A 24,387-nucleotide genomic window follows, 5' to 3' on the forward strand; every position below is an offset into this window, starting at 1 on the left:
CCGGAAAAGAGACTTCGCAGATGGAATTAACGTTACTTACCAGCTGACCTTAAAATAGGGAGATTACTCTGGATTATCCACGTGGCCCAATGTAAGCACACGGGCCCTCAAAAGTGGAAAAGAGAGGTGGAAGAGTTCAAGTCAGAGAGAGCTGTGACAAAGGAAGAAAGACACAGAGAGATGCAATGTTGCAGGCTTTGACGATGAGGAAGGGTGCCGCCAGCCAGGGAATAAGGGCATCTTCTAGAAGCTGAGAACATCTCTCAGCTGACAACCAAGCAAGGAAATGGGGAGCTCAATCGTACAGCCACAAAGAACTGAATTCTGCCATCAACCTAAAATAACAAGGAAATAGATTCTCCTCTAGAGCCTCCAGGAAGGAACGCAGCTCTGTGGACACCCTGAGATCAGCCTGTAAATCTCTAAGCAGAGACCCAAGGAGCTTACAAGACTCTTGACCAATGAAAACTATGAGGTAAGAAATTCGTGCTGTTTTAAGCCACTAAGTTTGTGAGAATTTCTTAGAGTAGGAATGGGAACTAATACAATAAGCAGTCAGCACATATTTACTGGTCGAGTTGGTGACCTGAGATGAGCTGGTTTGATTGGAGTGATGTGTGCATCTATGGCTCAGTGACAGGGGACAGGGTCATCTAATGGACCAGGCCTGACTCAGATGTCTATTCCTGGAACCACTTGGATGGAAGGTTGGGGAGGATGATTTCTTAAGGCGTCAGGACACCTTTACAGGCAGAGGAGGGCAAATAACCCTTTTGGGCAGAAAAATAACATGATTGCCACAGGAGCACTGGGATTCATCTTGAGAGTAGATGGGTGGCCTCCTGAATGCCACATGTTAAAATCTCTGTCTGCCATGCACTCAGGACCTACAGCTCAGGAAGTACCACGGCTGAATTTCAGAAAAGAGCTCCTGGGGACTGAAGAAGCTGGGGCAAGGCTTCCATACTGGGAGGCCTTAATTGGGGGTGTGAGTCACAATCTCCTCTGGCACTTGGTCAGTATTCAGGTATGCAGAGCCTGCCCCAGGCCTCATAAAGTAGAATGTCTGGGGGTGAGGCCTGAGCACTGAGATTTTAAAAAGGCTCCAAAGGTGAATCTGATAGCAAGTGTTGGTCTGGAACAGGGGTTGGTAGACAAACTTTTTCTATGAAGGGTCAAGTAGTAAATATTTTAGGCTTTGCGGGCCGTGTGGGCTCTGTAGCAAGTACTCATGCCTGCCATTATAGATGGAAAGCAGCCATAGACAATCCGTATACAAATGGATGTGGCTGGGTTCCAATAAAGTTTTATTTACAAAAGCAGATTGTGGGCTGGATTTGGCCCCCGAGCTGCAATTTGCAACTTCTGGTCTAGAGCGTCATAATCTGCACAAAGAGGCAGGCCTGGACGGAGAGCAGAATTCCCAGGAACATCAGAAGTTGTCAAGAGGGATGCCAGCACCTGGTAGATGAGGCATGAAGGATAAATCCATAATATGCTTAGAGAAAATAAAAGTGCATGATAAAATTTTTTTTAATTTAAAAATGTAAATTTTCTTTACATTTTTAAGAAAAGATGGGTGTACAATTTGCAGACATGTGCACATTAACATTACGTTCTCTTTTCCCAGTTGTCATATGTGGGTTAGAGTTAAAAATAGAAACAAAACAAAGCACAACATTGTATTTAAAAATAAAAAAGAAGTAAATTTTGTCATTTACTGCAACATGGATGAAGCTGAAGGACATTATGCTAAGTGAAATAAGCCAGACACAAAAGGACAAATACTGCACAATTCTTCTTACATGAGGCATCCAAAGTAATCAAATTCATAGAAGCAGAGAATACAATAGTGGTTGCCAGGGGGATGGGGCAAATGCGGAGTTGTTCAATGGTATAAAGTTTCAGTTGTACAAGATGAATAAGTTCTAGAGATCTGTGGTACAACACCATGTCTATAGTTAACAACACAGCATTGTGCACTTCAAAATTTTTTAAGAGGGTAGATCTCATGTTAAGTGTTCTTAGCACAAAAACAATAGCAACAACAACAATAAAACCAAAGGAACAAAGAAACTCTGGGACGTATTAAATATGTCTATTACTTTGATTGTGGTGACATTAATCACAGATGCATGCATATGTCCAAAATCATTAAATTGTACATGTTACATATCTTCATTTATTTGTACATCAATTATACCTCAATAAAGCTGTGTAAAAATTAAAAAAATAAAATTATGGTTTCAGACTTTTAAAATCATTTATATCTATTTTGTCCTTCACAAGTTTAGAGGGGTAAAAAATTGAGCAAAATGAATAAAGAAATTGAAGAATAAAGAAAAAATTAGAGAAGCACAAAATAAATTACCTAAAGATTATTATGGGTTTTGAAATTTAATATCCAAAAGAGAGAGGATTAAATGGTTACTTAAGTTATCTGTTATTACATGGAGGAAGTTACAAAGTTAGGTTGTAAATAAGGAATGGGCTTAAATGTTATGAAATTGAATAAGTTTTTAAAAAGGTTCTTATTGAAAAAGAGAGTGTATTCTCTTTTATTTCAAGGACATTGGTTAGAGTTTGAGTCTTAATACTATTTTTCTAAGCTCAGTGACCTTGGGCAATCACTTAAAATTGAAATAATGATAGCGTCTACCTCACAAGGGGGTCGTGAAGAACCAGGGACATTGTTAAATAAAAATGCTTTGAAAATGGTGCAACATCATAAAATATGAGTTGCTAAAATATGATAACTCAAATCTCTTGGATGTACTACAACTGTTATCTTTAGAAGAGTTCTATTTTATTCCAGTAATTCTGAGAGTCACTTATTTTTCAGAAATGCCTTTTTTCTAAATATTTTGGTATGATACTCACGCATGTGAAACAATGTGCTTAAGCATTATCTGCATACTTAAAATGGGAATATTCTCACTTCATGAGTAATGTGAGAGTGGGAAGCTAGCTCAAAATATTTATCGCCTGTTTAAGGCTGATTAATCTTATGATCTTGCAAAACCTGATCTATTTCACAGTTTCTAAGCTAAAATAGGAGGTACAGTACTGAGCTATAAAGGTCTTGGAATGAAGTTTTCTCATATCTTCATATTTGTACATGAACAAGCATAAGTAATGGCATTTTGCTGGCTGTGCTGCAGGTTAGACTCTGCTGTCTGTGAGCATTGGTGGGTGTGGAGCTGGGTGCGCACTTGGGGAGTGGTTCAGCATTTTCCCCAACAATTTAGGTACATATATTGATCACAATGGGGCTTTTATTTTACAATTGTCAGAAGAGAATGTCATTGCTTGGATAAAGAGGCTCGGTGGGGAGGGATAGATAGATTCAGTGGAGTGAGTGGCATGTCATCTCGTTCCGGTCAGCCCCTGGATTCAGGCTAATCACAGGAATGAGATCCCAAGGCTATTGGGACTCTACTTATGAGAGAACTGTGAGCCTCTTGGTTCAAGCAAGTGACAAAAGGGTATCAAGTTGAGGAGACAGTATTCCCACCACTTCTGAATGGGACCCTGCTGTTTGATGAGTTTCTAGACACCTAGTATAACTAAGGGACCCCCATGCACTGCTGGTGAGAAAATATCCCTCATGGTGGAGCATAAATATGTAGTGCTTAGAGAAATAAAGATTGCTTATTATGCTATGACCAACTCCTACCCTTGTATATAACCAGAGAAAGCTACTCTAGTTGTCAGAGTAGTTCAAAGCAACTTGGTGTTCAAAACCAGAAGAATGAATAAGTAAAATGTGATGGGTACACACTATGGAATATCAGAAAGCAGTTGGAAGCAATGAATGATATGTATATACAGTCACCCGTTGCTTAATGATGGGAACATGTTCTGAGACATGCGTCGTTAAGGAATTTCATTATTGTGCAAACAACACAGAGTGTAGTAAAGGGGAATAAAATTTGCCACCCCAAAATGTGTCTCTTTGACATGAGAATTATTTTAGGCTGATTATTTTTAAGAAACAAAAGACTCAGAAAGTTTTTTCTTGTTACCTCCCCCTTAACTGCCTAAAAGAATTCCAATTAAGAAAACTTGTTACAGGGGGCCCGGCCTGGTGGCATAGAGGTTAAGTTCACATGCTCTGCTTTGGCGACCTGTGATTTACAGTTTCAGATCCCAGGCGTGGACCTGTGCACCTATGCTGTGGCAGGCGCCCCACATATAAAGTAAAGGAAGAGGGGCATGGATATTAGCTCAGGGCCAATCTTCCTCAGTAAAAAGCAAAAAGAGGAAGATTGGCTGCAGGTGTTAGCTCAGGGCTAATCTTCCACACACACACAAAAAAAACAACCTGTTTCAGGATGAGAGTTATCACCTTAGCATGACACGAGCAGGTGGTAGATGCAGAGGAACCTGGAGAAGCCTGTTCCTTGGTTGCCCTCTGTGTTCTCTTTCTGTGTGGCCAAACACTTGTTTTCTAAACATTTACTCCTTTTCACCTGCCTGTGAATTGCCTTCCTTCCCTTTGAAGTCCCTGACTCTCCCCATCCCCAACATCTTCTTTTGTCTTTAGCTAAGGATGGTATTTAAGGTGAAGACTTCAGCCCTTCTGTCAAATTACTCAATTTTTCTGGGTTTCTCTCATGTATATATGTCATTAAACTTTTGTTTGTTTTCCTCCTATTAGTTTGTGTCATGTCAGTTTAATTCTTAGAGCAGCCAGAAGAACCTAGAAGGGTGGAGGAATATTTCTTCCCCCCAGACAGTATTTACACAACCCTACATGGCACAGCCTACTACACACCTGGGCTATATGGTAATAATATTATGGGACTACCATCATATATGCATTCTGTTGTTGACCAAAATGTCGTCATGTGGTGGCACATGACTGCACTGCAACATGGATAGATTTTTAAAAATACAGTGTAGAACAGGAAAACAGTTTGAAGCAGAATAAAATCCATAGTTCACTGTTATCTATGGAAATAAAAACATTACATATTTTAAAGGATCAAACATACTCACAGAAATATACCAAGCAAAGTGGGTGGTTGAGGAGAAGGGGAAGAAAGTGTGAACTGAAGCTGTAAGAACCAGCATATAGTGACATCAACATTGTGAAAACTGCTGGTGAAACCGCTGGTGAAGGAATATATCTGGCTGTGGGTTATTTGGTGATAATATAACTAAGTCATTTATTTTAAAATGATCTACTGATCTGCATTTTGTTTATCTATATGATTCCCTTTATTTGCTTACCAAATCTTGATGGGTTTTAAAAGGTAGCGATAAGAAGATTAATACAGTGTCAGGAAAAGTACCCTATTGACATCTAACTTGGCAACCTTGATTCCGTTATGTAGTAATTAGTAGAGGACTAGTATATGAAGAATATTGATGAGATATATATATATATATGTTTATATATATAATTATAAGAAAAATATATATATTAAAACATGCTGAAAATTTGGAGAATCTTTGCAAACAGAGGTGGATTTAAGAGGTAAGAAGCGTTCTGTCTTCTCGGAACACAAGTATCTCCTCTCCATGAATTACACACACTGCCTGGTGCTTATGCCAAAGTTGCCTCTTCATCAACCTCTTTTCATGCCCTCTTTGGCTCCTCGGGGCCAGTGCTGATTGGCAAAGGAGAAACTTTGTCCTTCTTTTAGTTTGCATAATTTGGGTTTTACTTCTGTCAAATCGAACGATTTTTAGAGATACAGGAAGTTGACACAAGTTGGTCAGTTATTTATGTTCTAGAGAATTGGGTTTTGCTGCCGATCACCTTGTGTACTTTACTTTCTGTGGTAGACAGACCCCGCAGATGTTCAGATTCTAATCCTCATAACCTGTGAATGTGTGACCTCACAGGAAGAAGGACAATTCAGGTATTAAGATGGAGTTAAGGTTGCTAATCGGCTGAATTTAAGTAGGAAGATTATCCTGAAATAACCAAGAGAAGCCAATGTACTCATAAGGGTCCTTAAAAGTGGAAGAAGGAGGCAGAGTTCAGAATCAGAGGGAGGTGTGACTGTGGAAGAATGGTCATAAAGATGCAATGATGTGATGCTGGCTTTGAAGATGGCAAAGGGCGGGGCATAAGCCAAGAACACAGGCAGCCTTTAGAAGCTGGAAATGGCGAGGAAATGAATTCTCCTGTAGACCCTCCAGGAAAGAATGCAGTCCTGCTGAAATCTTCATTTTTGCTCATGAGACTTATGTCAGACATGTAATTTACAGAACTGTAGGATAATAAAATTATGTTGTTGTAAGTCACTAAATTTGTGGTAATTTATTATGGCAGCAACAGAAAATTAATGCACTTGTGTGTTTGTTGCCATACAGGCATAATCATATGCCTATACAATGATATACCCTCAAATAGAAGCTGATTGTACCTGCTGAGAATATCATTTCTCTTTTTGTAGGTCCATTTGTTTTTAAAAGCCACTAATTTTTGGATTCAAAACGTAAGTCTCAGACTAAAATACTTTAAAAATATAGAGTACTTATTAGTCATTATAAAATGAGGAAAAAAGTCAATGTGAAATATTAATATTTCATGGAAAGAATAAACCTCAGGCTATTCTTGATAATTAGGAAAAAAAGTTTTAAAAAAGAATTAACTTTTTATTTTAAATCAATATTACAAAGTTTTAGTCAGCACTGAGTTAATTTTGTCCAAGATTATATAGCAAGCAAAATAAATTATGTTTTGTGTTTTGGTTAAGAAAGTTGTGGGAATGGTATTATTAGACAAATTTGTCGATAATACCACAGATTGGTTGTAAAGAAAGCTTTTTTGTTTTTAGAGTACGGAATGTCTGAAGGCGACAATGTCAGTTTCCTAAGAAATGGCTGCCATTATGATTTTTTCTAAATGTACCAGTTTTTAATTGAATTGGATTGTGTCCATGTGTGAATATGTGATGAAAGCTTATGACCATTGAATGTGGCTCTATGAAACATCTTAGGTGACCATATCCCTTCTAGGTTGAATACTGGGGTACTGGGTCAACAAAATAACACAGATGTGAGGTGTTGGGACTCATCCATCCTGTGCTCTGATGATCATCCTGAAGGGAAGCAGCATAGCGTAACTAGAATGCATCAAAGAATAGACCTGAACAGGCCCAACCAGGTGGGGTTTAGTGGGCAAATGAAGATTTAGTTTAACTTTCCTAAGTTGCTGTTGAAGTATTCATTAATGGGCAAACAACTAGAAAACATTAGGATGCCTAAGTCTTTTGAGAGACTCAAAAATAGAGTGTGATATTTAAGCAGAGTCATGCTTTAACACATGCTGTGGGGGAACAGAGCAATAGAAGTGTTGAGAATTTCTCTGGCAGACTGGGACCTATTTTGAGAGAGCAGGTTTAAGTGTGTGTGTGTTTATTATATCGAACAACTGCTAAATTAATAATTAGTCAACCTCCTGCAGAAAACTAAAGGAGATACTTTTAGTTCAGCTTCCCATATTAGCAAGTCAATTTGTATGCTTTTCAGATTTTTTTTAAACAATTATTTTATTATACTGTTTTCCCAAGTTCTCTCTTCTTTGAAAAGTACACATACAACTTGCATAATGGAGAGCTGTGTACTTGGTGTAAAGGAATCACGACACTTATATAGATTCAATAACTTTGAATATCCCTCCATATCGCATGTAAATCCTTTGGAATATTACCAATGGTTTACATGGGACCTAGACATTCAGCATCATTCATTCCCCTAAGAAAATGAAAACTCATGGATACCTTCATGCTAATTGGATACCTTATAAAGAGTTATTCCAAATGGGATGGAAGTATTATATGATAACATAAGAATTTTGGTCACCCAAATAGCATGTGTCTATAGTGATGTTGAAGGTGGGTGAAGTGCATTGAATGAGTTTATTATTATTGCATCTGTCTCAGGTTGATGCACTTAAGCTCCACCCTCATTTGCCTCCACTTGGCTGACCAAGCACCATCATGTTGGATGCTGCGCCACATGCTTCCTGGGAGGCAGGGAATCTTCCAGGCTCTGTCCAGAGAAGTAGGAAGCAAGCTTTCTACCTAGGATTTGCACCCACTTCTAAATGTGTCCCAGGGATATCTATTGCAATTTCTCTTCTAAGATTCAATTCAGAATGGAGAAGGGACAGAGAATAGTAATGCCTCTCTTTTTCATGTTCCAGTACTGGAACCTACAGTGACCAGAAGAAATTTCTTCCTGTGAGGTGCAAACTTTCTGATCTTTTCCTTATCTGATATTCTTATGTCTCTTTACTAGGACTAACTGTAAAATTACACTCAGATTTGTAAAGCTTTGATCTTAAAAAAAGTTGTTTTCTTCTTTTTGTCTATTTATATAATCTCCCACATACCTTCAACCAAGCCAGGCTTTCAACTCACTGCCTTATAAGGGAATGTATGGATGTCTGAGGATCCCAAAGGTGAGCCAGATTCCTTTTGTTCTAGGCTAAGGATAGGGGGCCAAAATTTATGCTCCTTCTAAAGAGTTGGAAGGAAAAAAAATTCTTCATCCCTCTGGGCATATTCTACTTCTTAGACCCAGACTTGAGATTTTCCACATATAGTAACTACAATGCGGCTGTTGGTTGGCGTGTTTATTTTCTTTATTTCCAATGTCAAAGCAGAGAGGATAGCGTGATTTGCAAGGATCTTGTGAAGAGCAGGTGGGTTCATCTTGTTTGGTGAACCTCTGGCAACCAGGATGCTAAGACCTCAGCTGGTTTCAGGATTCTTGGAGCCTGGCTTGGATGCAGGGCAGCTTGGCATGTGTCCATGTGCCACAGGTTGGCCATCATCAGGAGAAGCTAAATCATAAGGAAGGGACCTTGAGGGAGAAGCCGGAGAAAGCTTCACAGGAGGAGGGGGACCTAGGAGTCAGAGCTGTGTCCTTCCCTGAGCAGCCTCACAGGTAGTGTGGGTGGACTTCGGATGGCTGATGAATGAAGGGGTGGAAATGTTCTGAGAAATTAAGGGAACAGACTTGGAGCAGACAGCTATATCAGCTAACAAAATAAATCATGTTCGCCTTCACGGCCACTGGAGGGAGGCGTCCATGGGTCAAGTGCCTTGTAAAATGTCCCACCATCCCTTGGGGAGTGGGGGAAATGAATTTCTCACCACTGGAGGGAGGAGCACGAAAGACACCACCTGTAAATAAGGGAGCGGCAGACTCGACCTTCACAGCAGGCAGTGTTTACCTAAGGGCCTGGAACTTCTAGGGAACCGGTCAGCGGCAGCCGGGGGTCAGTTCACCCTGACATTGCATATGCAAACCTGTGTGCCTGCGCCTCTGTGCGTTTTGTCTTAGGAGAGATTCTGGTACTTTCAGCAGAGTCTCAACAGAGTCCCTGACTCCAAAACACCAAAGGTCATTACACGAAAAGAAATGTTACACAAACAAGTAAGTTATAACTTGGCACATTAAAATCTTTTTCCTTTCCCAGAAATTCCAGTGACAGGAAACAATGTCACTGATCATGGAGTTCATTTTCTATTTTCATGAATCCCTGTAGAGACAAAACTCATGCAAAAATGCCCACCTAAAAGAGAACAACAAAAACACCAACAGAAGAGAACAAAAGCCTGCCTTGGGCCTCCTGTGAACACACTTGTAAGACCTTTTACTACAAATAAACAAGGAATTAAGAATATCTTTAAAACGTCAGGATTCCTTAAAGGATCCCTGTAAAGCCCTGAAAATTCATTTGCGCGCCCAGAAGCATGTGTGAGGACAAGCAGCAGCGTGTGATAAATAACTTACTGTAAAGGGCAAGTTTCTGCCAGGAATGAATGATTCGTCCTCAGGAGGCCTTTATTTACTATAAAAGCCCGCGTGCCTTTTGCTGTTATCAGGTTGATAGTTACAGGGAAATTGATTCTCCTCACAGAATTTCCCGACAGTCCCATAAACCATGAGGAGCTCCTGGCCTTACCTTCCTCGCGTCAGTAGCTGCCCTGCAGTGGTCAGCATCCTCCTCTCGGCAGCAATTAGCAGTAATAAGTAGGAGCTCACACAATTGATGGTGTAATTCCCCTGGACAGTGTGGAAGCAGCAGTTATGAAATGCTTCACCAAGCAGAACTCGTGTACTTGGTGCCTACTTCCCATCAATTTTCCAGGTAGCGGAGCCTAATGAAGGTACAAGGCAGGTGGTGTGGGGACAGTAGAAGCTTGGATGCAGAGCTTTCTGTCCTGGTCGAAAGGACTAGACTTTTCTTAGCATGATTGCTACGAATTCCTTCTTCGACCACCCTAACCGAAGCTTCTCCAAGATGAACCCTGAAGAAGTTTTGAGGAAAAGGAGACGTGGAGGGGTGGGAGGAGAATGTACATGATCTTTTCCTCATATCCCCACCTTTCTGAAACATTGTTTTTGATCTCTAGCATTTCCTTTTGATACTTTCTTAGAATTTCTATCTCTGCTTACGTCACCCATCTGTTCCTGCATATTGTCTACTTTTTCCATTAGAGCTCCTAGCATCTTAATCACAGTTGTTTTAAATTCTCAGTCTGATGTTTCCAACATCCCTGCCATATCTGAGTCTAGTTCTGATGCTTGTTAAGTCTCTTCAAAATGTGCTTTTGTCATTCAGTATGCCTTGTGATTTTTTTTGTTGAAAGGCAGACATGATGTACTGAGTGACAGGAACTCTAGTAAATGGGCCTTTAGTAACGTGCTGACGAGGTGTCTGGGAGGGGAAGCCTTCTATAGTCCTGTGATTAGCTCTCAGTCTTTCAGTGAGCCTGTGCCTCTGGACTGGGAACTTCACAAGTTCTCTCTCTCCCATCCTCCAACCCCTTAAGTGGGATGGGCTGACTAGAATTGGCTGGGGTTAAAGCATTTCCCTTCCCCAGGTCAGGTAGGCTCATGATAAAGCCCAGTGGTAGTTTAGGCTCTGGTAAAATCGTTTCTCTTGAGGGCAGGCCTTATTAAGAAGGACAGAATGTGTTGGGGTATTGTTATTTAAATAATAAATAAATTAAATAAATTTGTTACTTTCCCCCGCCTTCTGCCAGATCTTTCTCTGACTTTCATTGTGGGAACCTGGCCAAGTTCCTAGAGGCAAAACTCACAAAACTGTGGGGCCCCCCCACGATTGGCCCTTCCTTGAGTTTTCATCCCTCAGACAGGCCACCTTACAGAACCTCCAGCAGTTTGTCAATTGCAGTTAGGTTTGGTGGTCACGGAGGTCTCTGCTCTTGGATTGCTGCTCCCGTAAGTTGTGATTCTCTGTATTGATCTGTCTGTCTCTCCAATTTTAGGGTCAGTGGTTGCCCTGTGACCTCACTTCTCTTATAGAAATAAGACTTGTTGATTTCTCAGTTTGTTCAGCTTTTTACTTGTTAGGTTAGAGTGGCAACTTCCAAGCTCCCTCCATGTTTGACTGGAAACTGGAAGTCCGTCTCTAGATACGGCTTGGAAATCTCTTCTGCTATAAGGTGATCTTCTGTAAACACTTCAGTACTAACCAACCTCATGGTTTGATTACTCTGTATATGCAGGTGGTTCTCAAAATTGTCTCTAACTCTGGTTTCTCTAGTATGCTTTAGATTTGCACGTCCATCTTCCTGCCAGACTGATATATTTGAACAAGCAAACCTCAGACTGAAATGTCCAAAACTGAAATCAATATTTCCTTGCCCTTATCCTGGTCTTCACTTGCTGCCTGGTCTTCCAACAGCATCAATGTTCTCAACCAGGGCTCTGACATTTACCTAGTTCTCTAAGTTAAGAAAATAAAAACTTGCCTTCCTAGGCTGCTAATCTCTCACTATCCCACGATCAGTCAATGAACATGACCTGCTGACTTTACTTCCTAAGGGTATCTTGGACACATTCTGCCTTTTCCACACTATCACCATGGTTTTAGTTCCTGGATATCATAACAACTTCTCAGTGGGTCTCTACCTTCAATGTCACTTTTAAGTTATTTCCTCTGTAACATACACTCAGAGTGTCCTGTCCACAACTGTCTTCAACATAAGCCCCCAAAGTTGGCCATTCATGCTCATGAAGAGTATCATCTCCATTCTAACGTGATTTTGTTCCTTTTTTGGCTGTTATCTTTTCTCTTTAAGTATGGCAGTGTACTGATTTCCCTTGATTTCCCTCATCTCACTAGCCAACATTTCTCATTCTCCTTTCTTGGTGCCTAGTCCACTCCACTTTTCTTCAAGTGATTGTTCCTCACTGCAGTCAATCTATAAATAGTTAGACTGACAGCCCAAATGTCTTGTCTCACCGTACGCTCCCAGGTCTTTGTGCAGTTGCCATTTACATGATTATGGACCCAAATTCATATCTTTCGTCCAGACATCTCTACTGAAAAGCACCTGTACATATGACAGGAATTCCAAACACAACATGCCCCAAACTGAATTCCTCACTTTGTCTCCAAACTTACTTCTCTTTCTATTCAAATGTTCTTGTGTTAGTGATAACATTATCATCAACCCACTTGCCCACCTCAAGACACATAGCACCATACCCAGTCCTTTTTTTTCTGTAGAGATAGTAATTCCCTGGGCGATCCCATTCTGTCCTAGTGGTTCTAAATGATATCTAAGTGCTGTTGGCTCCCAAATTCATAGCTCCAGGCTGGAGCACCTTCACTTGGATGTTTAATAGGCAAATCCCACTTACTATATTGGGATTCTTTCTTACTCTTTCAATACTACTCTTCCGCATCTTGATCAATGGTACCATCTCCCATGTCTCTGGCCAAAAAATAAATTGAACTTGGTACTTCTTGTCCTTACTTCTCACATTTATTCTATCAGCCAAAAGCATCATCTCTATATCCCTCCAAAATCTAAATCCAACCACTTGTCATGTCTCCTGCTTCTCTCTCATCTAAGTCAATTGTTTTAACTGGATTACTGCCATCACCCCTCAATTTGACCTCCTGATTTCACTCCTCACTAAAATGCACATAGAGGCTAAAGAGAGCTTTTGGAACCTTTTGAAAAAGAAATGTCAATTTATGTCATTTTCCTGCTTAAAATCCTCAAATTACTCAGCCTTAAAAAAAAGAAAATTCTGCCGTATGAGACATCATGGATGAACCTGGAGGACATTATGCTAACTGAAATAAGCCAGACACGAAAGAACAAATGCTGCGTGATTCCACTGATAAGAGGCATCCAAAATAGCCAAACTCCTGGAAACAGAGAGTAGAATGGTGGTTACCAGGAACCAGGGGGAAGGAGGAATGGGGAGCTGCCATTCAAGGGGTTTAAGTTTCAGTTTGCGAGACGAAGAAGTTCGAGAGATTTTCTGTACAACATTGTGCTCATACTTAACAATACTATATTGTGTACTTAAACATTTATTAAGAGGATAGATCTCATGTTAAATGTTCTTAGCACAACACTAAACAAAAAAATTACTGCTGTTTAAAATACATTATAATACAAACTCATTACTGGGACCTAAAAAGCCTCTGGCCCCTGTGGCCTGATTATCTCACTCACTCCTTCCTCTTGTTTACTCTTGTCCTCCTTTACCTTCTTTCTCGTCCTTGGATAGGTTAAGCCTTTTATGATCTCAGCATCTTTGCATCAACTTTTCTTGATCCCAGAACACTCTTCTCTACAGACCTGCATGACTGTCGCCTGCATGTCATTCAAATCTTGGCTCAAATGTCCTGTTTTCAGAAACACATGCGAGACCTACCCTTTCAAAGGCGGCCCCACAATCCTGCCTAGTTATTCACTCCATCATTATCCTGCTAGTTTTGTTTGTAGCCCTGGTTAACATCTGAAGTAATTACTTCACTGATCTGTTTGTGCATTTATTATCTGCCTCCCCCCAAGCCAATATCCACCAGGACCTGAGCTGTATACGGACAGGCACCTTGCCTTCTTGATTCACTATTTTATTACTAGATTCCAGAACGTTGGGTGGCGTGTAGTAGTTGTTGAATAAGTATTTGTTGAATGAATTAAAAAGTCTTCAAGTTCATTTTTCTCCCTCTCACCTCTGAGGTGCAGTCCATCAAATAAATCCCGTTTTCACCTCCTAAATAGCTCTGAAATTGGCTCACCTCTCCAGTTTCACTAACATAGTTTAGGCCTCTGACATCGCTCCTCAAGATTCCTGAAATAATTTTATTTTCCTTCCCTGCAGTCATATTTTCTTTCAGCCAATTTCTCAAACCATGGCCATGGTAATCTCTCTACAGTGCAAACATGTTCACGTCATTGTGACGTTTAAAACATTTCATTAACTTAGCATTGCTTTCCAGACGAAGTCCTGACTCCTTAGTGTGATTTGTGAGAGCCTCTGTGATCTAAGGCCCACCTCAACCTTATCTCTCCTTCCCTTTTTCTTTGACATTCCCTGGTCCCAAGAAAAGCCTTCTCTCTGGTCTCCGTAGCTTGGAATGGATCTGTCCTTCTCCCCACACTCTTACACTTAGCTAGTTCCTGCCTGTGCCGCAAGTCTTCACTGACTAGACAATGCCGGGCTCAGTACTCCTTCAATGAATGACCACAAAGATTTTTTTTCTCCTATCATAGCAATTCCCACACTATATCCTAACTCCATATTTGACGGAGAGTTGAATAGTTGAGAACAGACTCATGTTGAACAGAATGAATTCACATGAAGTGAAAAAGACAACTCTGGCCTCATTGACCTGGCCTGGAAACTCTGGTCATTTTTCACCCTCCCTCTTCCTCTGTAGCTTCATTTCTCTCCCTCTGTGCCCTTAAATGCTGTGTTTAAGTGACACCAACCAGCTTGTGATTCTCTGTACATATCACACTGTGCTTGGAGAAGATGCCTAGGACTATTCTCTTCTATCTACCTGTAACACTTTCCCTACATTTCTTCTCTATACAACATACTATCTCCTCTGTGGAGCCTTTTTACATGTCTGGGTGAGAGGAAGTCCTGGTGTGGACTCCATGGTGCGTGCAAAGCATCTCTTTAGATACCCATCTTCCTTTGTAGGCTAAATGTTTAAAGATTAAGGACTATATCTTATTCATCTTTATAGTCTCAGTGTCAAGCACGTGTTAAATGTTTGCTAAATGTCAGTTGAACAAAGAGAGGAAGAAAGAATGGAACTAGCATCTACTAAGTACAAGATACTTTGCTAGGTGTTTTCCATGAGTAAGAAGAAAGAAAGAAATTTAAATAATAGGGAGTGAAATTGTTTCTTATCTTTCTTTCTCTTTCAAGAAGGTATTGGTTCTTCTGTCTCTAAAGGGATGTAATTAGTTTCTTGACTCTTTTGTGCCATTGGGTGCTTGCCCCTCCTTCCAGTCCCAGTGGGGTGACACACGAGTGTGTATGTGTCAGATCACTCCATGGCATTGGTAACGCAAACCTGCCATCAGATTTTTCTCTTGTGAATACTCCTTCCTACCTTTCCTCCAATCTGCCTCCCCACCTTCTCCCCTTCATGGTTTGAGTGCATCTAAGATTTGTTGCTCTGCTCTACCTCATAGGCCTAAGGGACGAGCAAGAATGCCTCTAACTTTCCTATTTCCATTTTCCAACAGCTCGCCATGTTGCACAGAATAGGAAAAGTGTAGGGCTGAATAAAAAATAAGGTACAAAGTTCCTCAGAGTATTGTTAGAAGTTATAGTTGATTAAAATTTAAGAATATCACTTGTAAAAGATTGTCTACTCTATGGAGAAAAGGCCCAGAATGTGAATTCATAAATAAATAAAATGAATAATCCCATTTCCCATAAGAGAGAGATAGATAAAAAAAAAAATGGATTTTTTTCTTACTATAAGTCAAATTGCAAAGGAGAATAGGACCAATGGTGAATTTAAACAAATGCCCAAATATTGCAATAATAACTGCATTTCTTATAAAGAGTGAAATAGTGTTTAAAGATTAAGTTTAATTTCAAACTTCTGTAAGAATAACTCATTCAATGGAAGGTACCATTTAAAAAGGAATTATTTCTGTACACAGTTGTGTTGTTTTTTTCTTCTTTGGGTTCTCAAATCACACCAGTTGATTCTGGATTGAACTTTCAGAAAAGCGTCTCTAAACACCCTTTTTAAAAACAATGTAGTAAAAATATGGTTTGGGAGATTGAGCCAGCAGAGTAGATATCATCACCTGCCAAGTGTTGACTTTATTAACTGTAAGATTCTCAAATGTAAGGAAATATTTATAAACCACTGAGACTTAAAATCACCAGCTCTTAATATCCAGTGGAGATAGGGCTAGTTATATTCTGGAATTTATAATAAATGTTCAAAAACACATTTTGAAAGAACTGAATGTTATCTAAATACAATGAAGTGGAATAATTGGCAAAGTGTTGGCACCCGCATGTTTACTTAAAGAACAAATAATCTATATTCCTTCATAGCCATCTTCCTATTTGAAGTTTGGAGAAATTGTTCTGTACTTCTTTTTTTTCTTTTCCCTTGATGAGGAAGATTGGCCCTGAACGAACATGTTGCCAATCTTCCTCTTTTTGCTTGAGGAAGATTGTCGCTGAGCTAACATCTGTCCCAATCTTCCTCTATTTCATATGTGGGATGGTGCCACAGCATGGCTTGATGAGTGGCATGTCAGTCCATGCCTGAGATCCAAACCCACTAACCCTAGGCTGCCAAAGTGGAGTGCGTGAACTTAACCACCATGCAACCAGGCTGGCCCCTGTCCCATACTTCATTTTGCTGAAACTTTGCATATGAGTAATTGTCAAAATTTGTGCATATTGTTCCTGTAATAAGACCTTGTCTTTCTGAAGTTGATAGCAAAGATACTCTAATGTGTAAACTAAGCATGATCTACTATGAACTTTCTCACAACTAGATTGCTTCTAGAATCCCGATGATCGGCTGGTTCATTTGTGTGACTTTATTGAACATTTGACAAGAACATTGATAATAAATGAGGTAAGTGATACTTTCCCTTCTCAGAGAATCCAGAACATCTAAACTTTAAACTACTCAAGAGTTAAGTTGGGCTTTTTCTTTGTGATCAAATATCTCTGCCTCCATCTTCTAGATTGTCTCAAGTCACTTAACTTTTCCTGTGCTTCTACTTTTCACATCTGTTTTTATGAATGACACTCATGTCTCACTCTTCTCCTGCACTTTTGGGATGATTAATAATTGTGGGGAAGGAAATGTCAAAGCCCAGAGGGCAGGTTGGGGGCTCTGAAACCACTCTCAGAGATTCTGGGATCAACCCACAGAGAAGCATTTTCTAAATTTAAGGAAATTCTGAAGATAATGCAATTTTTGCACTCCTGGATATTTTCAAAACTGCCTCTTTTGGAAATTAGGCTGCTGTTGCTAAAGGTCATATTTTAAATATTCATTAGAAAGTAGTCTTCATCTATTGAAGGGACACTGTTTGCTCCAAGTTTTGGGAAAGCAAGGTGGCAGGGAATAATTACTGGTCTTACTTTTACCCTTGGTAAACCACAGGTCTCTTTCCGGTGGTCAATTCTAATGTAAATCATGTTGAGCCAAGTTGGGGAAATGTTAGAGGAAATTTTGTTTTTGTTTTTGTTTTTGCTCTGAATTCTTGTTACTACCAGATTATGACCTCGTAGGCAAAGAGACATTAGTGAAAAGTGTCCTGAAATTTCCATGAATTACCACATGACTTCCGTTGCTTTATTAAACTCTCTCGTAAACCTTGAGTTGTAATTTATCGGCTTCAAGTAAGAGATGAAGAAGGTGAGCCTCAGAAAGTAAATGTGAAGTCAGAGGGGTGCCGAATGGCTAAATCGGGACTCAGACTCAGATCTGGAACTCCCCGGAGTTTCCCACACATGGTATATGCCCTTTGATTAGGCCATTTTCCAACTCCTCTCCTTCTTGTCAGGACATCTGTCCAAAAACCAATCCCCAAGAGTCCTGGCTCTGCTGCTTGGTAGCCTGCTCACCTTATAAAAGAATCCAGGCCAGTGTGGTATTGAGTGCTACTCAGATCGCCTGCTATTTTCCTGAGATGATGTAACTGCATTTTAATAGAGATATTCTTCAGATAATTTATTAATACAAAAGGGTGAATCTGATGTTGACATTAGAGTCAGTCACCTGGTTAACAGATGGGACAGACATTTTTGGGACATGAGTCTGTGAGGGTCCTTCAAATTAAAGTGTGTGGTAGACAGTCCCTACTTTGGAAATTCAAAAGGATTGGCCTCAATAATGGAGTTTCTACCCTTTTGCATGAATAGTATCAAAAAGATATATTTGTGAACACTAGTCTCTTCCAGTATGTTATAGTTTTTGTCCCTAGGAATTTATGGTCTTATTATGCCTACTGCATATTCAGACAACTGATCAAAATGAACCCATTTTATTCACTTAGGGCTCCTGTTCCAGTGGCCTCACTGCTTTCTAATAGCCTTCACTGGCTTACTGGCTGTACCACATTTCTGGTGCTCAATGATGAAGAACAAGTCACCAGCCATCTGGGTCTCAGTTGTCTCATCTGTAAGGTAAAATGGTGACACTCAATGATCTTTAAGTTTCCTTTCAGTTCTAACACTCACTGTTTCAATGGTTGTCCGCTCTAATTGGCTTATAATCAACCCTAAAACTCCTTCTCATTTTTGGGTAGTGGAATGAAGAACCTCTCTGTACAGTTCAAGATTGAGAAAATCTCATTCCAGGAACTTGAAGCTCTCTGTTACAGTCACCTGGCTCATTTCTGACCTTGATAAGCCATTCCTTGACTGCCATGAAACTCATTACTTATAAGAGATTTGCTGTGGCCCTAGTTACTCTGCTTTGGAAGAAATAAAGTTCTCCTGCCTCTTTTCTAATCTTCATGGTAGCACCAGAAATCTTGACTTCATTGACTCATCAGTGAAAGATCTTACCGGTCTCCCAATATTCAGTCACTTTGGGTCTGATGGATGAAGAATCGAGGTCTTGTGCCTTTTGCTCTCTCAGAGGTAATAAATGTAGCTTACGGTGTTCACATGCTGGAGATATAGGCCCCAGCAGACCAGTGAGGGAAGTGGAACATTACGGCACAGAGTTCACTCACTCTTTTTCATGATAATGTGCTTTTTGACTGCCAATGGTAATCTTAACTCCACTTTCATTGGACTCTCTTCTCTTCCCCAACTCCCTATCCTATATTTTAAATTGCTATATATTCGTATAAATCTTCAATTTTTCTTTTTTGAGCTTGGTGCACTGAACACTTCTACTCATGCATAAAAGATGCTCTGAAAATTCCCATCACAGTTGCATAAGTGTTTATTTATTTTTCCACTTTTTGAGAATCAGGCTCTGAGGTAGTGCCTTCAAGAGACAAGCATTTATAGTTTTGCTATATGAGTTGCTTCAGTTTTTTTCTTCTATCTTGTTTGTGTATCAGGAGTAAAAGAGGGAATTAAAGATGTTACAGAAAGAGTGTCCCTTGGTGGATGATTTTAGGTATTGGTGAATAGGTGGAATATATAGTATTTTAGAAAGAAATAGAACTCTGGAAAATGGGATGTATTATATATAAATCAGTTGTTATTAGAAAACTCATTGCAAAGGTGATCTGAATAATGTTGAATCACTAATTTTAAATTCAATGCAATCTAGATATGAAACAGGTAATTTAATCATAAAATTTCTATATTTTGATTTGGGATTCTGGTATAATCCTTAGAATAAAAATGAATTGTTTTTAATTATTTTGGTAAATTGCCTAGATGTTATATAAATGAGGCAAATAAAAGAAACATTTTTTCATCATTTTGTAGCTTTAAAAGTTTTTTTTCTTTAGTGTTCTGATTTTAAAAGACAGGTGAAGAAATGAAGGTGTTTTATGTTAACAGTAAAGTTTAAAACATTTTTTTGTTCAGAATATAAGAAACTTAGAAACTATAGCTTTCTTCTTAATAAAGGATAATTTTTGAGTTACTCTTAAGGTAGACAGTTTTATTGGTCTCCTCTGAAGGACTAGACTGGAGATTTCTCCGATAGAGTTTCTTATGGATAAAAATCAAAGTGAATTTTCTCCAACTACAATTGTGAGAATACATATCTGATAACCTATGCACAGCTATTAATCAGATGAGCTTTAGCATTGTTAGAAGTGAAGATCTCATGAAAAAGCTGGGAAATGGCCACTGAAGTGTTGGGTTGGCTCTGATCAGCTTATTTACAGCTTACATGGATGAAATACCTCATCTAGGGTTTACTTAATACAGCTACCAAGTATTTCACGCTCATAACCCCAGACTAAGCCAGTAGCCAAAGTCATGCATGATCTCATTGCCAGAAGAATGCAAATTTCCCATTCTACCCCAAAACTGTCTCAAAAGGATATAGTTTTAGTGTTCCATAGAACACTGGTCTGTAAGGATTAATGTCCCAGTCCAAAGAGAATCCCAAACTATGCCCATGTTCTTTCTTTTTCCCTTTTCCCTGTTTACTCAAGCCATCATCTTCTAGCTATGGTTTTACAGAAAGAATCAGAAGTTTGAATAATTATTTGAGATAGTGCAAAAATGCTATTTTGACATCTGAAGATTATCTAGATTAACTGAAAATCATCCAAATTAACTGGATTGCTTCTAATAAATATTTATAAATTATAAATATTTAAAAAATATCTATATTGGTTTTTAAATTGGACCAAATGCAATAGTATAATGTAAACATACAGGTCTCACACTGACATTTCTAGTGTATTTATGCATCTGAGTATAGAAAAAGTCAGACTCGTCTTTAGCAGAGGTGTGGTTGACCTTAGATCAGACTTCTAATGACTTTGAGGGAGTCGAAATAACCTTTAAAATTCCTGGTGGAGAGATACAGGCTACACCATCAGAGAGTTCACACCATTCTGTAATAGAAATCTGATATTGATCAGACATACTGTACTTTATATATAAAGACTGACAGTTTATAACAAAACAATTCCATCAATTAATTTACACATAATCACATGGACACTGAGGCAAGGATTTTCAGAAGTCTATGGATGTGCTAGATTGAATATCATTATAGATGCTACTGGGAGAAATATTCATGAGCTGAGTCTTTTAGGCAAATGGTCCTCTGCCTGATGGAAGGATTCATATGATCAATGCTATATTTTCTGTAGTGAAGTGTTACTTTCAATATGTCTTCTATAGCTTGAGACACACTTTAGCTCATTCTCTCCCTATACTTCGGAAAGGAAGCAGCTATAACAGCAGTTAATCAGAGTCTAGTGATAGACTTAATCAGAAAAAAAAAAAAAAGTCCTCTTCTGATACAATTTGCCCACAAAGCTTTCAAAGGAGGCAGCCTGGAGTAGCCTAGAGTGAACAAAATCAGAATCAAATGCAATGTAGATGCAATAATTCTCTATTTCAGCACACCTATCACCAGGTTAATATAGCTATCATTTGTCACAAAAGGCTTTTGGGAAACTAAATGCAGGGTTTTCACTTTAGCTAGAAACTTACTTGGCTAGAAGGAAAATTGCTGGGGAGGGTGCGGAATAACTAATCTCCATTCTTCTTTCAGAAATGTGCTCACCCTGCATTCTCTTGTATTAAAATAGAAGAAAAGCGAGCACTGAGTATTCAGGTGATCTCCTCCATCCTTGGGGTTTAGAATCCTATTAGAGAAGCCTTTACAGTTTCCCATAACTGCAACCCTTTCAAGAGCTCTCCAGAGATTTCCTTCTGACCTCTGCTCCCCTCAATCTCCACTCCCCAGAACACAATTCATAAATGATTTTTCAATGTCCTTAAATTTCTCAGTCCTCGTTTGTAAAGCATTGATGAAGGTGTTTTTGAAGAATTAGTGGGATATTGTATTCCTGGGAGGAAATAACCTAGTCAATTGAAATAGTAAAAATGAAAACTTGTTAAAGAAGTCTGGTTTGCTTTTCTAAATTAAGAAATGAACTTACACTATTAAGACATTTCTCAGCATCTTTTTGTAATTTCTTGCCTTTTTTTAATTTGTTCTATTAGACTGAGTTCTGTGAGGCTGGGACAGTGAGTGTCATATTCATTCTTGCATCTCTAGATGCACACAAGGTTAGTTGATGCTTACATAGTTGTTAAGTAATTGGAATAATAAATGAACCCAAAGAACAAGACGTATGGGGAAAATATTATGAGAGTACAGGTGTATAATTCTCTGCCCAATGTTGACAATTCTTGGAATCTAACTCACCAAATTTGAAACAGGGAAAACTGCTTGTACAAATTAGGGGTGACTCCTTTCCCTGAGCCAGGTCTAATTTTAAATGATTTTTAAACAGGCGTTGGTGCAGAAAGTGAAACATAACAAAAGACCTGAAGACAAGTCAAAAGTTATTTTACTGCTACCTTCATCTCTGCTTAAAGCAACATCGCAAAACATTCAGGTAGCCCCGTGTGGCCTCATCCTTCTGGTTACACAGTTTCAATTCTTGTCTTATGAGATTAAATTTTCAGGAAACCTCACCTCACAGATTTTTGGAGGATAGATGTGGGACATTAAAAAAAATAACTAGGCATCTGTTTCAAATTTCAAGTCATTTGCTATGGGATCTTAGGGTTGAAATTATTGGCCTGATGACACCAAATCATAACCCTATCACTTCAATTCTGCTGGGTTTACAGGCCCTCCCTTGTTAACTGTAACATTAAACAAAAAGTTCACACAAAGTTTTCAATCAGACATTTTGTTTGGAAACTTCCCATACATTCCATGTTCAGTTTGATGTAATGATGTGAAATTTGTTGTTCTGCAAATGTTCACACACATTGTAGTGTGACTTCCTCAAGAACGCCAATTATTTTTGTCTTTTCTTTTTGCCTCCAAGAGAAAGGGAGAAATAACCAAATATATGGTAGATATTAAGGGTACTTCATGCATGTAAAACTCCATGTTCTCCTAGAACACTGCATCAGCAGTAGCAGGAAGGATGTCTTTACCATCTCAGAAATTTGGAGATGCTGCTGGATAAAGAATTGCTGGGGATATGAAGGAGGCAGTAGGACACCCACTGTAATTCAATGTGCCTGTACAGTCAGTAGCAGAGTTCCTACCGATCCCTGCGAAACTTCGTGACTCCAAGAAACAAGGGCAGACAGAGAGGTGGACATGGATATAGGTATAGGGTCTGCTGATGTGGCAGGCAATGTGCTAGGTTTGGGAGACAACAGACTTTAAGACTCTTTGGCTGAGGGGTGTTCATAGACTGACTGATGAGAGGGGAAAGACATACGCATTGGGATACACACACACACACAGTTTCCCAACTTTTAAAACTTGCTTCTTTTGAAAACAACTCAATTCAACTCCTCTCAACTAACAGAAACTTCTCACAATACAGAACCCCTGGTTTTCTCAAAGAGCTTATTGTTTCACCCCTCCTTGAGAACCAAACATTGGTATGAACTGATGATTGCAACACAGTCTGACACACGCTATAATCGATGTGTGAGCGGAGGGCTGCAGGGATACTGAGGGATGAGAAGTGGTTAGCAGTGGCTCCTGCGCTGAGTAAAGCTGACGTGGTAGAGGTCACATTTGAAAACAGCCGGGTTCATTCCTCCACACCAAGCTCTGCATTTTGTTTGAGATGGAGAAACAAGGTTGAATAAATCAAAATGTCCCGAGAAGGGGACGCAGTCATCCCCACTTCTCAGCAAAGTACTCTGGTAAATGCCAAAACAGAGGTAACCCCTACACTGTCAGCGTCATGACCAGAACCCCAGGAACAGCCTGTGATGATCAGTGACAGGAATACCTGACTAGTCAGTCCGCCACAGCAGGATAGGACCCTTATCTGATTTTGCTCAGTGTTGCAGCCGAGCTTCCAGCACATTGTATGCATGTTGTAAACACTGAACATTAATATTTGCTGAGTGCATTAATAGGCCCCATGGAATGCATAACCACTAAATGATGCTGAAGTGGGTGAGGGAAAACTTAGAAAAAATTTATTTCTGGTCAAAATCAGTATCAGCTTATAACCAAAAATATAAGATTCACTTAAAATTTTTAATTTACTCTTTAGGGAAAAATAGCTGTTTTATTTCTGATATTCCTTCAATATGTCATTGCTGTTCTCTTGCAGCTTAAAGATTATATTCAAGACCAATGGAAAAAGTAAATATAATACTGAAATAATATGTTTTGTGTAAGAGATAGGTAGAATTCCCTCTGCAAAAATATTTGTAATTTGTCCTTCTAAAGAAATTTTATACTTAATCTATGATTGACGTCTACATATAAATTTATTTGATATTTCAAAAATATTTTGAGTTTATTCCATTAGTAATAATGCAAATTCAATGGCTCTGTAAACCTATTCATTATATTTAGATTTTTCTCATTTCTGGAAGCTTTATTTACATTTTAATAAAAATGGTGAATTAAATGTGATTATTAAGACATCATTTATATTATATATTAATATATGTCTAGAAAATAAGGTGTGTTTTAGC

The sequence above is a fragment of the Equus caballus genome, chromosome 8 (genome assembly GCF_041296265.1).
Source record: "Equus caballus isolate H_3958 breed thoroughbred chromosome 8, TB-T2T, whole genome shotgun sequence".
NCBI lineage: Eukaryota > Metazoa > Chordata > Mammalia > Perissodactyla > Equidae > Equus > Equus caballus.